Source organism: Mytilus californianus, unplaced genomic scaffold (assembly GCF_021869535.1).
Source record: "Mytilus californianus isolate M0D057914Y unplaced genomic scaffold, xbMytCali1.0.p SCAF_4, whole genome shotgun sequence".
Classification (NCBI taxonomy): Eukaryota; Metazoa; Mollusca; class Bivalvia; order Mytilida; family Mytilidae; genus Mytilus; species Mytilus californianus.
Window position 1 is genome coordinate 86,108,976 of NW_026262690.1, and position 15,045 is coordinate 86,124,020.

At 31.6% G+C, this 15,045-nt stretch overlaps 1 long non-coding RNA gene across 1 annotated transcript; it reads right to left on the reverse strand.

Moving 5' to 3' along the window:
• Positions 1-526: 526 nt before the first annotated feature.
• Positions 527-13,111, reverse strand: LOC127738801 (uncharacterized). The gene is made up of 2 exons (XR_008000170.1): positions 12,757-13,111; positions 527-2,634 (listed from the first exon to the last, which is right to left on the reverse strand). It is a non-coding gene; the product is annotated as an uncharacterized LOC127738801 (long non-coding RNA).
• Positions 13,112-15,045: the final 1,934 nt, after the last annotated feature.

Here is a 15,045-nt window from a genome sequence, read left to right on the forward strand (position 1 = left end):
AACATTTCCCAGAGTGATGATAGGATCAAACATTTGTATTATTAATTTCATGAAAGACGTAAATATTTTCTTACTACACGAGGGTATTTGTAGACTATATTTGCCTCGGTTACATATTAACCCTACCACGTGCTCTCTAAAAGGTATTATGTACAATGTTTTCTGACGCATTTGGTAAATTCCAAATTCCATTGAGAAAATTATGAAACTTCCAGTTTATAATTGGTATATATTGGTAAAATTTTTAAACATATATCTGAAACTCCATCTGATTAGAATACGGATCCTGTATCCATGCTTTTCTTACGAAGATCTGACAAAACACTGTTCTACTATCTGTTATGGTTATTGTTACGCAAGCGCATGAAATTTCATCCTTTTAATTTTTGAAAGTGCGATTCATTAGGACCCCGAAAGGGCGGTTTTTCAATCAGAAAGTATAGCTGAGCGTTGTCAGATCGCTGTAATCAAAGCGTAATCACATGATCTGTATTTTAATCAGATTGTTGAAAACTGATTTTTGCACATTAAGGTGGTACCTAACACTACAGGGAGATAACTCTGTAAAAATCAGCTAGACGTTTTAATCACGTTGTATTGTTAAGGAAATATTAAGCTTCTCAATGATCAAAATTAGTGTTTGTCAAACTGCTATATAACCAATGAAATTTTTCTGATAAAGTGGTTGGTTGAAATTTTTTGAAATTTTTACATTTTTGTCAAAGGGTCAAAGTAAACATTTTGTCAAAATTTTATGAAAATTAAACGAGCCAAATTAATATTAGTCAAGGTGTTGGGTACCACCTTAAAATGAAGTTCTATATCCTTGATATTCTATAACATAACCCTATTTTAATTATGGTAAAATTTTCTAAACTTAAAGTTCATAACACATTTAAATAATAATAAGAATAATCATAAATAATAATCTCTACAGAAAATGTCTATAACCATATAAAAATATTCACACAAATAGCAATTTTTTTTTACGTCAAATCGAATACAAAAGTGCAATTCATTTTGATATTTTAAGTTTTTTAAAACCATTGTTTTTGATTTTACAAGTTATGGTTTATGTTATTTACAGATATTGCTTATATTTTTTTAGATTCTTCTTTTAATAAAATAAAAATAAAAGGTTTATGTCATGTTTTCATACACCGTTACATTAAATTAGATTTAGTCATTATAGCTAAGTGTCAAATCGAAGAGCCAAACCCTAATTTCTGCAAGAAATCGCTCTTTTGTCGATCGAGTATAAATGTATTGTAGAGAACTGCTTTGCGTCAATTTGAACAAATTGTAGTATTGTTGGATAATTTCATCCTTCATTATAATGATTTATAATTACAGAATGAACTGCATTTAACTATCTGATCACAAAAATGTTCATCTTTTTTTAACAAAATATCCTAATCTTTGAATTGTTCATCAGCCTATTGAATGATTTTATGAAACATAGATTTAGGTTTATAATTTCTGCAAATTTGTCATCAATGGTATTATGATGAATGTAAAAGTCCTATTAATTAAAACAAAAGGAAGATCGAGTGTTATTAAACCCTCAAATCGGCCCCCCAAAAAAAAGGAAAAATTTTGAAGTGTTGTTATCAATCAGATATCAATATATTTTGCAAGCATAATGAATGATCTTTCATGTTCCGTAGTCGTTCAGATTTTAAACTATTCATATGACCAGGAAAAGGCAAATTTATCAATTTATTCTCTTATATAAACATAGTTAAAATTAAATCTTATTACCACCAAGATATTTCAGCAAAAATGAACTTTGGTAGAACCTAACATTCTACCAAATTCTCGGGTATAAGGTTGCGCTGTTAACTAGTTTTGTACAAATCTATAATACCTTTTTTTTCAAATTTAGCTTTTTTTCATAGACATTTGTCCTTTTGATGTATAAAGCTATAATCTTTATGATGGAAGAAAACGTGCATTGTAATTAGAAAAATACATAAGCCTAATTATATTAAAATAAACAAGTGCACCAAAGGAGGATTTATTTTTCATCATCTTAATGACGATATAGGCCCTTTATGATTCATCTCCTTTTATACTTGTTTGATATATAATTGCAGGAGTTTAAGAAAACACTTCAAAACCACTATAAAACTAAGACTTTATTTTAGAAATTTGATTTTAGGTTGAAATGGAAAAGACTGTATACTACCAATTTATACTAATGTTTTCCTCTCCATTAACGATTATATATACAGGGAAGGTCTAAGTACATTGAATGCAAATCTCAAGTTAGAAATCCATCGAATGTAAAGATTTTAACCAGCAGAATTGTTCTATTCTTAAAAACGTATAAAATTTGAGTCTCAGTTTTCTCTGTTCTGATTAATGAAATCATGAAATATATTTTCCTTTTTGTTCCTTATTTCCACTTCAATCCGGCAATGTCCTGTACGTTCCTTGGACCGACCAAACGGACATATCAGTTGCTATTTCTGCATTGTCTGTCAATCCATCCATATCATCGCGCACATTCCTCCATCGTGACGCCACAATACTTAAAACAGTAACCATAACAACGATAAAAACCAAAACTATCACAAGCGAAACAAACACAATTACGTCCTGTTGTGTGTAATATTGATCCATTTACTGCCTCTGAAAAATAATAGAAAATGTTTATTTTATCAAATGATTAAATCAAACTGCATTTGGTGGGGTTCGTGTTGCTCAGTCTTTTGTTTTTATGTTGTGTTTTGAATACTGTTTTTTTTTTTAACATGGCATTATCAGTTTGTTTTCGACTTGTGAGTTTTAATATCCCTTTTGGTATCTTTTGCCTCTTTTTCGAGTTATCTTTTCTATACTAATCATGTGATAACCAAAAATAACCAGAATGTAAGGACAAATGATTTTTATTTTTAACAAAATTCTTGCAAACTTTTCGTGTCGAAATTACTTATAAAACTGAATAACTGCAGAAACATGTCATGTTAAGGGAGACCTATTATGTACAAGTATGATCCCAAATAATAAATTAAAGCAAAACATGGTTACAATTTTTTCCTCTTGTAATAAAAAAAAAGAAAAGAAAACTTCATAAAATTATATGCGTCTTTTAGCGCTTTTCTGGATTTACCTTGATCAGGAACGTTCAAAACCAAATATTTTAAAGCCAAGGATGTATAAGAACCGAAACTTTCGAAGAGCTATATAAAAGGGACCTAAAGATGATGATCAAATCCATCTAATGTCAACTTTTCCTGAGGGATTAGGAACCTTAGTTTTTAAAAACCTTAGTTTTCTAATCATTTCTAAATTCATAAACGGGAAATTTAAAAAGGTACCCTTCTAAATTGACAAAACTCTATTTGATGCAGTCCAACTTATCTGTTTAAAGTCATGCCTACCCTAGATTAAGGAATTGTTTTAATCTTTATTACATTGGAAACTGTCAACAAAATGTTCATTTTCTTTTTACCTTATGTGAAAGGTAGCTTATCAGAAATAAACATATAAATAATAAGATGTTTGAATATTGTTTTATCGGCACTAGCAATTGGTTTTGTTATTTAGAAATTTAAACATAACTAAATATGTATTCCTATACAGTAATGAACACTTGCGTACCTACATCCTGTTGATACTTGTTTTTATTTTGACATTAATTTGTACAAGGTCATGTTATTTCTCAGACTTTTCATGACTTTTTTACATTAATTCCATTGGATGTGTACTGATTGATACTTTAGTCTGAGAGACATGATTTATTTATTAGTTGTTATTATTTGTTTTGAACTAGCATTCTGTAATTGCGAGTACTCTCACATCGGAACTTTTTGTTACTTGTTTTCTTTGCTTTGTGTTGATCTGATTAGTCAATATTTTCACTGATTTTTAGAGCTTGATTTAATGTTTCACAGGTTAGAAGGATGGTTGTGCACTCGCATACGTGTTCAAACCAGTCCTATTCTGAATGTGCCTATCCAAAATCAGGAGCTTGTAATTCAGTGGTTGTCGTTGGTTGCTGTCTATCATATTTGTTTCTCTGTTACTGTTTCGTACGTAAATCAGGCCGTTAGTTTCACAATTTCGTTATAAGAGGGCCTTTATTAGCTGACTATACGGTTTGAGTTTTCCTTATTGTTGAAGGCCATACGGTGACCCATAGTTGCTTCTAATCATGTCGTCTGGTCTCTGGTGAATATATCAGAACCTATCTTCCTATTTTATATAAACGCTTACATATTTGTTGGTAGGTTTAGAAAACATTCTAAAAATCATTAATTGAAACGTGTCAAGAATGTTATGATTATTGCAATGAAATGTGTGATTAGAAGAAAATTAACTCTTGCATTATATAGCAGTTATGTGTAAGCAAAACTACGATTTTCTTTAGGCCATGTGTTGCTGTGTTTCCTTTGACTTACGATTTCTAACCGACCCCTAACATCTTTTATGTGTCTCAATATTAGATTAACTACGAAGAAACCTTGGGAAAAGAGTCAATAAAAAAGCAATGTCTTTCACAAATCTTAATAATACCTCTGAGAAAACGGAAAAGATTATGTGAAATAATAACATAATAATGTTTTGGGAAAAGTATAAAAGTTGACGTCAAAGAGTATGGTGAAGTGTGAGACAGCGGGAATGACTTTTAGTTTTTCTCAGTTATTTAATAATCTTCGAGTTCTAAGTGTAGGAAACTATTATAACATTTAATCAAAGAAACATAAAAAGGCATCGTCTCAGGAACTCTAAAGTAGAGAACTCACAAATAACCAATTCCTAAATTTGCACTTGTTTATTATATATATATATATATATATGTATATAGTCCTATCAGAAACAGACTAATTGAAATTTGGCTTCATTTATCCCCGGAGAGGAATAATAAAGAATCAATTACTGATTTTATATAGAACAGACACCCCAGGCGTCTCCTGCTGTTAAAAGTAAATTGTGCTGCCATTGTTTAACATTAGCTTCATTAAATAAAGTTAAAGACTATCTGAAAATGAAATTGAATAGCTTAAGACATTTAAGGTTTTGCGCCAGAACATCGCCCTTTTTGCAATTATCTTTATCAGATTACTTATTGCTACAATCGTAAACCTGTAGACGTCTTTATTTTCTGCTAATACCCTTAAATAAGTGGAACTTAACACTTTAGAATATCTCTGTTAATAAAAACTGCTTATAATTGAGTTAAGTTTTACAGAAAGTTGTAAATAATGTATATTAATCCGAAGACTATCAAATTTCTCACACTAGGACAGACAAGATACAAGAAAAAAATAAACGTTGATTAGTGAACTGCTTTTGCTTTCATTGATTATAAAATCAGGTTTCTAGTTGCTCCTTATAAATGAAATATTTACAGCTGAAATGTTTAACTGTATTATAAGGCATCGATAATTTAATTTTGGTGGGGGATAAATTGTTTGATTATATTTTTTTGGAAAAACATAATTTGTCTACTAGAGGAAGGGAAAAAATAGTGGAATATTGAAAGTTACACAAAGGAACAGTATGTGTAAGTCATATACAAAAGAAAATGCTAACCTCTTTTCTCAGAATAAAAAGATAGAAAGAACTACATAGAGACAACAGCTGTAAAATTGAATAAAAGGTAGAATTCTTAGATACAGTTGGCCCGTATACGTAATAACCACAATAGAATGAGTTGGGTACAAATGGTAGATGTACAGAATTTCGTTAATGAGAGTCTGGGTCGGATTTATACAATAAAGAATAATGGACAAAATGTGCAGAATAAAGGGCTAAAAAAATAAAGAATAGAGAAAAAAAGGTAAAAAATAAAGAATAGAGAATGATGAGGTGCTAAAATATAAAGAATAGAGAATAATGGCCTAAAAAAATAGAGAATACAGAAATGAAGAACTCCCATCCAAACTCTAATTACATGTAATAAGCTTAAGATGGTAGTTGGCGAGTCTTGACATTTTTTTTATCAGTAGATATATTTTGATTAGGATAGGATCTTCAAGAATACGAGAAAAAGGAGGTTTCAATAAAATTCCTTCTAGAGTTAATAATGGTATTATGTTTATAATTTTAGTTGGCGTATGTACATATGCATACTTTTCATAGAATGTCATTTTTTTCTAATTGGAATAAGACATCGTATAATTTAGTTTTCGGAGATTTTTTTCTGATTAATTCTAAATCCCATTTAAAGATATAGTTAGTAGACTGTCACTCTTCATAAGAGTGATTGACCTGAAATGAGGATTTTTTTAACCCTCTTTTGTATTATCAAAAACTAAAAAAGATAGGGAGAGACTAAACAGACTAAAAGATCAGTAATACAAGACCAACAAAATAGAGATTTTTGTCATGAAGTCTATTCTCGTATACAATGTTGGAGAGTGTCCTTTGTTTAATATGCACATAGACCAAGGTGAGCGACACAGGCTCTTTAGAGCCTCTAGTTTCAAACTATTTCTGTCGTTGGGTCATTGTATCATTGACGGATATCATCCTCGCCTTTCATTGAATTTCGTAGATGGTCTTTAAAATAAAATGCATTAGGTATACATTTATATAGAGAGTAAAGTTCAATAATAAACTTATTTGGATTTACAGTTACTAGTTGTCGACAATTCTCATCTTTGCTATTCAGTAAATATATTATTATCATGACAAATGAACACTTAAAAAGACAGGAGAGAAAGAAAATTTTAATACAAAATTCCTTGGCGAAATTAAATAATTGTCCTCGTTTTAATAGCAGAGTAGTTGGTACTTGTAATGCATGTGTACATGCTTAGGTGTTTTCCTGTAATGTTGTACGCCAAATCTAAAGAAAGAATCGACTATCCCGAAATATTAAAATTCAGAGAATGTCGCGCATTTTGTATGTTTAAGGATCCAAAATGGGATTGTAAATTGTCTAAAATATTGTTTGTTTTCAGGTAGAATAACTTCTCCATCAATCCTCTCCCTTTTCATTAAAGTTACCAAAAAAATAAGTTAAAATGATAAATCAATAATTCTGTTATATGTTTCGTTTAAACTAGTCATAAACAGATAAAGCACGAGGCATATATATATATATATATTAGGAGTAAGAACGTCCAATTGACAATATTTACAGCTGATCGAAGAACAAATTGCAATTTCATTTGTTCAAAATAGTGTACATGTAACGTTAGAAATGAGACTTTTGTGCCAAATGACAGTGTTTAAAATGGACATATATCAGATCTTCGATTGTGTCCATTTTATGTATTAGTATTTATCAGTCTTGAGTTTTATAAAGAAGTGATTTGTAGACTTGTAATATTTTCGTACATTTTATTTTTATTTAATTTGACTTAGTGTCTTTTCGGCTAATAATTTTCCCTCCTGCAACTATTTTATATGCAGTGTTTTCTTCGTCAGTTTAGAACTTTACATGTTGAGTGGACATCTGTTGATTGTTGATAACAGTGTATTGATCTCTCGATGTTTTTTGTGCTTCGTTGGGTTGCTGTCTACTTTACGCATACCTACAAACCCTTTTATTCCATTTACTTCTCGACTATCATGTGGCGTTAATCATACAACCGAAGGACAACATATGTTGACAATGATTGACTTTATTGGTTGTAATGACTAATGATTTAAATTATAAATGTTCATAATTATGTGTTTTGATGATAACAATCTAATCATTCACTATTTTATTAATAATATAGCAGAAAAAATTATTATCAGAAAATGTAAAATCTATATAGGCAATTTTCTCTAAACAGATACTTGACGATGTATTGTAAATCCTTAGTCTGTAGTTCTATATAACAGTCACCATTCACATAATATGCAGCAGCGGAAATGCGTTACACTTTCAATAGATTTTTCACGTTTTCGAGAGAATAAATATTTTATTGGACTTTTTCGATAGATTTTTTAAACGATTGGGCAGACATTCAATGCAAATCAAGATCTTTACAAAACAAAATACTTTATAGGCCAAACTTTGTCATTTATTTCCCATGACAATCGTGATTTTTATTTATCGGTTAAATACGTATATTTTTCGACAGTTGGTCTCTGTTTCTTCCTTTTTAAGCTGCATTTACCCTGGTAAACTTGATGTAAAGATTTAAAGGGAATACATCGATCAATATGTTTCCTTAACGAAATTGTTTTACCACTTGCAGTAAGCACAGAATTATGTTTCTGGGATAACATTCATCCGTACGACCCATACCATAAGTCAATAAGTCAGCCAACTAGATAAAAGATTCCAGAGCACCAACTCCGAAAGGGTCCAATGAGAACAGTCAAAAGTCGGTCATTTTTGACGGACGATGTTGCAACCTTAGTTTTAGTAAAGGTATCAAATTTTTTAGCATGAAATTTATATCTATAGTTTATTATTTAAAAAAAATGTTATTTAAGAAATGACTGTACTAATACTTTTTCTGTCTATAAAGAAATAACATCAAAAATGTGGTGCACACTGAATAAGTCGCGTAGCGGGTTTTTTTAAAAGTATGCACGACATTTTTAATACAGTCATTCCTTATAATTTAATTTCTAAATTCCATTTTTCCGTAGTAAATCATGAAAAAACGTTGATGACATCAGGGTCACATGACAAAATTATGTCTATGTCAAAAACCTTTTAGCCCATCAAAAGACGTTTTACATCCAAAATTAAATTATTACTCATTGATAACCACTGGATACTACATACTTAGATGGTATCCGCAATGACGGCTAGTCCACCAACAGCAGTACAGACCTATATGTATGATAAAATTTCAGTGCCCGCGATACGTATTATTGGAAAAACCTTCATTACGCTAAAGACAAAAAAGTAGGGAATTAATAAAAGACTTGTTAAGAAAGACTGAACATCTTTTTATTCACAATCTGATTAAAACACATGTTATGTGTCCGCTCTTTGCTTACAATGATCTGGGGTAAGACTGCGTTATACTTTCTATTCTGGTAATTATTACATCAGCGTGGTTAAAAAAAAATGTAAATGTTTTATCTTTTTTCCCATGATAGGAGTTTATTGTACTATTTAACATTTGATTGTAGAGTCACCTGCGATATGAGGGCATATATAGAGAAATTGGAATTTCATTATTGTTTTGTTGCTAAAAACAAATATAAATATTTACTATTTTATAACAGTAAGCGTCCTATGTATAAAGTCGAAGAAGATCTGTACATTAAGTTATAATATGAATAGTACATGTAATCTGATTGAAAAAAAGGAAATCGCTTTTCTAAGCAGTTTGAAAAGATTAGCAATATAAATATGTTCTGCATTTGCATTGAAACAAATATAAATCATTTCTTGGTTGAGTGCTAGATCTTCAGACTCAAATCGATAAATCCTGCTCTAACGTTATTGTAAATGAAATTCGGTTTGAAATTCAATTATTCCACTTGGTCAATGCTCGAAAATACCAACGGGGGCATATACGAAACTGATGTTGTGCTGTGACACCACTTTTCAACGTTAGGAGAGCGTTGAACATAAAAATAGTTGACACCGCCCCATTTTGTATGTGCCTGTCCCAAATCAAAGGCCTTTCATTCAATGGTAATCGTTGGTTGCTGCCTGCCATAGTTGTTTTTCATTTAATGTTTATGCATAAATTAGGCCGTTGGTTTTCTTGTTTGAATTGCTTCACATTTTGTCACGTCGGGACCTTGTATAAATAGCTTATAAGTATACGGTATGGGTTTTGCTCATCTAAAAGCCGTATTGTTATCCATAGCTGTTTGCATCCTCGTCCTTTGGTCTCTGGTGGATATATTATAGTTGTCTCATCTGCAATCATACCACATCTGTTTATTCAATCTATATTTATATTTTATATTTTACGACATAGACGTTCTTATGGCATACTGTATGGTTAAGAGAGAATTTTTTAAAGTCCTAAATAAATTAACTGTAGCAAGAATTTCAATCTGTTTCTTATATACAGTCAGCAATTATACTTCATCACCAGAAAAACACGAACATTCTTTAAAGGTAGACATTTTCTTCATTAACCCAGTCATCATTTGACCAAAAACCCTTATTTATCATTAATTTTAACTCTGTCAAGTAGTTAGTAATTAAGTTTCAAATGCATGCATTTGCTGTTATTTATGTCTCACAAACTTTCATAATCGTAGATCCTCTTAACATACAAAAACATTCAATATGAATAAAACAAGATGTTGGGTAAGCACAAATAAGAAAGCAACCTAACGACAAAATAACATAAAGACATCTCGAGGGCGGGCAATATAAAGCCTTCAATAATAGACAGGTGTCTCCACAATACGTCAGCTTTGATTTGCCCAGAGCCTGATAAAGTTATGATATATATGTTGTTTTTTTTATTAATGAGCTTTCAAATATCATGAATATAACAGGAAAAACCTGTATGTGCTAAAAAAGTTTGATGCTTTTGTTTATAAAATGCTTCGCTGAGCGCAGCTGGATACGACCGCAGAGGTCCAACACTGAACAGTTGGGGCGAAAATGGACACAATATTCGCGCTTGATACAGGTCTGAATTTGGATTGTAATTAAAGATTTAACACATAATAGGTTTCTGACACCGAATAACTGTAATCAAAGAACTTACAATTGGTTATATAATTTATATTCATTTTTTTGCTTTTGTGCAATGCACTATGCTGTTGCGAATTGACCCCCCCCCCCCCCAACAAATAAAAATATATTACCCCCCTTTTTTTTGCTTTTGTGAAATACACTATGCTGTTGTGTTTTGACCCCCCCCCCCCTTTTTTTTTGCAAAAAAAAAAATATTTGAAGAAATTTTCTTTTCAATTTCTGAAATCTGAAATGGAAAAAATTGCCCCCCCCCACAATTTTTACCCCCCTCCCCCCCCCTTTTTTTTTCAAAAAAACATTCTTTCCCTCAAGATATTGTCATAATCTCAATCCAAATTAACAATGGAGTTTGCAACCATAATTACCAATTTGAATACATCATAAAAGTCTTAAATAGATAATTTAAAAGCAGTGTAAGGGAGGTAATCCAACATTGTACAATTTTGTTTTTGGATTACTTCCCTTACACTACTTTTAAATTGTCCATTAACCAGGAAACCCTTGTTTTTCCCCCTTTTTGGCCCCTAATTCCTAAACGGTTTGAGCCAGAACCCCCCAAAGCCAATCCTAACCATCCCTTTGTGGTATGGAAACTTGTGGTATAATTTGAGAGAGATCCATACACTTAAACACAAGTTATTGTCTGGAAGTTACAAAAATGCTTATTTTTGACCACTTTTTGGCCCCTAATTCCTAATTGTTGGTACTATAACCCCCAAAATTAATCCCAACCTTCCTTTTGTGGTATTGAACCAGTTGGTAAAATTTCATAGAGATCCATTCACTTTAACTAAAGTTATTGTGCGAAAACCAATGTGTCTTCGGACGACGACGACGACGACGCCAACGTCATACCAATTAATTAATATATACGACCGCAAAAAATTTTTGCGGTTGTATGAAAAAAGTAATAGACTTCACAATTTTAAAAATTTTTAAGCAAAACTCTCAAAATAATATACTGTTCCTATATAAAGAAGTTGCAAAGTCTATAATTTGCCATGGGAAACTACAAAAATGGTTTTGATCAAACCACAAAATAGGAGGTGTACAATGATATTGTATGGTTTATATTCTGAGAATATTTCCAATCAATTTAAAAGGGGATAAGGATTAAGGAGGGGTAAGATATGTAACAAATGGGTACCCTCCTAAAAGTTAAAATAATGACAAAGTCCATTATTTGCTCCCGGAAACCCCAAAAAATAATTTGGATAAAAAATATGGAGGATGTACACAGACATTTATTTTATATTATTGAGATTCTTAGAAAATTCATCATATTCTAAATATGTTTTGGAAAAGATGGATAAGTGTACTGTAGTGTGTATAAAAATAAGAAGATGTGGTATAATTGCAAATGAGACAACACTCCACCAAGACCAAATGACATAGAAGTTAACAGCTATAGGTCACCGTAAGGTCTTCAACAATGAGCAAAACCCATACCGCATAGTCAGCTATAAAAGGGCCCGAAATGACAAATTTAAAACTATTCAAACGAGAGTAAATTTTACAAAATCCATATCATATCAAAGTCAACCCCAAAAATCATAAGGTCGAAAAAATTGAAAATGAGATGCAAAACTTCAGTATGTGCTTTAGATTATGTTAAAGTGTCACAACATTCTGTCAAGTTGATCAGGAGCAATTGCTGATACAAAAACTGGACGGTAGGGCGGACGGACTACCCGATTACTTCATACCCCCCGCTTCAAAAGCTAGAAATATAAAAATTGTCATAAGGGACTGTTTGAGCAAACACCAAAAACATTCAAATAAAAAGCGAACAATACATGAAGATGGGATCAAGGGTAGCTTAACATACAGCTTCATTTCAAATTTGAATGTTAATATAGAAAAAAGATCAAATCTGAAATGATAAATATTCTTTTAAGAACACAGTTTTGATGAATGTTAAAGAAAAACATAAAACAGAGGGAATTATGAAAGTTGTCAACTTTTACACCGAAATAATTAATGTAGAGGATATGTTGTTGCATGTTAATTAAACTTATACATGTATTAATGAAGATTTTCAATATCGCGAAAATATTTAATATAGAAATTTTTCATTAAATGTAAAAATGGATGTGAAATTGATTTTTAAAACATAACTGTAAACTGAATCATAATAACAACACATGTATACATTCATAAACAGATATTATACACCTTACCTTGAATATTATATAAAATCCGTAAGGAAATGTCAAAATTACTTTTGCAGTAGACTGATTAATTACACTAAATTAAGCATGTTGTAAAACAACTAAAACTTTACACATTCATGTAGATCATCTTCAACTGTCACATTTTACTAACATTGTACTATAAATATTTTATAAAGCCTACATGGACAGCTGTTGCAGATCGATACAATCACAGCGCCACCCTACCATCATCCATCAGCAGCCTTACCCTTATTCAATGTACTAATAATTACTTCAATCGATATGAGAACGAGACTAGATCAAACTTCGGCAGTTTCTTTTACGATTTTAATCAGCAGTCGCAAGTCGTAAGTATAATAAAAACGCCACGTTTGCCAGTCGGGTTAACCGTGGAGTCAATATCTTAAGCTATTTACTAGACTAGAAATCAACTTAACTGACAACAATGAATTTACTAATGGTCAAATTGTCTAAATAATCTTCGATGATGTACTAGAGAACTAAATTCTTCTCCTTGAGTGGACACTACATCGTCGTTAAATGTTGGAAGTTATCAAAGAGATGTAAAGGCTATATCGATTGATATCAACATACAACAAATATTTTAGCATATCAAAAATTACGTAAAGTATTAAGGAAAAGCAGAAACATGGAATGTTTAATAATTCTACCAACACTGATTTAGGTATTGATTGATGTTTGCTTTAAATCTCGTCAGTGCTAAGGGAGCTATCTCAGCCTACCATTTGATTTTAAGGGGGGGGGGGGGCTAGGATGAGCAGGATGAGCAACTTAGCAAAAAAAAAGTCAGGATGACAATTTTTGTAAAAAAAGTGACCTACCGAATTAGACTATTTACCGGATTTGTTATATCATAAGCAATACGACGGGTGCCACATGTGGAGCAGGATCTGCTTACCCTTCCGGAACACCTGAGATCACCCCCAGTTTTTGGTGGGGTTCGTGTTGCTTAGTCTTTAGTTTTCTATGTTGTGTCATCTGTACTATTGTTTGTCTTTTTATTTTTGGCCATGGCGTTGTCAGTTTGTTTTTCGATCAATGAGTTTGACTGTCCCTCTGGTATCTTTCGTCCCTCTTTTATTGAAACACAGTATTTTACTGATATGAATCAAAATTGTCATAGTTTCGTTGGAGTATGATATACTGTATTACAATCATAAATGTAAAAATTGCACACGAAAATGCAAAGACATTGCTCAAATTAATGTGTTAAAGGGACTTTATAGGTATGTTTTACAGAAAGTTGCAAAACATGTATAAGAACGGGGAAAAAGAAAAACTCGAATATATATTCGCATGGTAACAGTGACTCAAAATATATATGACAGTCATTTTTTAATACAAAATGATTATGAATAAAAAGAGAAGTGGATGAATGTCAGTAAGATTTGGATTCAAATACACAGGTTAAATTAAATAATCATCTAATACAATGTATAGTCAATAAACGGTCTTTAGTCTTAGATGCATGATTTTTTTATTAGTTGTTAGTGGCTTTGAACTAGCTGTCAGTAACTGCGAGTACTCTCAGATCTGTACTTAGTGTCTTTTTGTTGTTTGGATGTACAAGTACCCGGCCACGTCCACTTGTATTTGTAGTATTTGTATTTTTATCCTTCTGATGAGTTAAGCCTTTTCCAACTGATTTTTATAGTTCGTTCTTATGTTGTACTGTTACACCACTGTCCCAGGTTAGGGGGAGGGTTGGGATCCCGCTAACATGTTTAACCCCGCCACATTCTGTATGTTTGTGCCTGTCCCAAGTCAGGAACCTGTAATTCAGTGGTTGTCGTTTGTTTATGTGTTACATATTTGTTTCTCGTTCATTTTTCAATGGCGTAGCTTGCCTCATGTTATTACCGAGGCAGGGGGTCTGGGAAGCGCAGGCCTCCAGAATCTGTAGAGGTTTTGAAATTTGAACAAGAAGATTCTATTAAAAAATAGCAGTTGTTTTATCTTACTTCATCATAATAATGTTAATATGCCTTACACAAGTTATACTACAGATTATTAGTTGATTACTGGTACCTACATCATTTTCAATGTTCAGATGAATACATAAATGTTCTCAAAAACATTTACCCCTTTTTCAAATTGAATCCTTTCAGTGAACTTCACAGATTTTAAATTCTTTACGAATAAAAGGAGATGGTATGGGGTATACTTTAATGACACAGCAACTTCAGCATTTCAACAATACAGCTGTGATCCACAAAAAAAACCATGTCAGCTGACGTTCATTTTTTGAACATAAATTAGGCCGTTAGTTTTCTC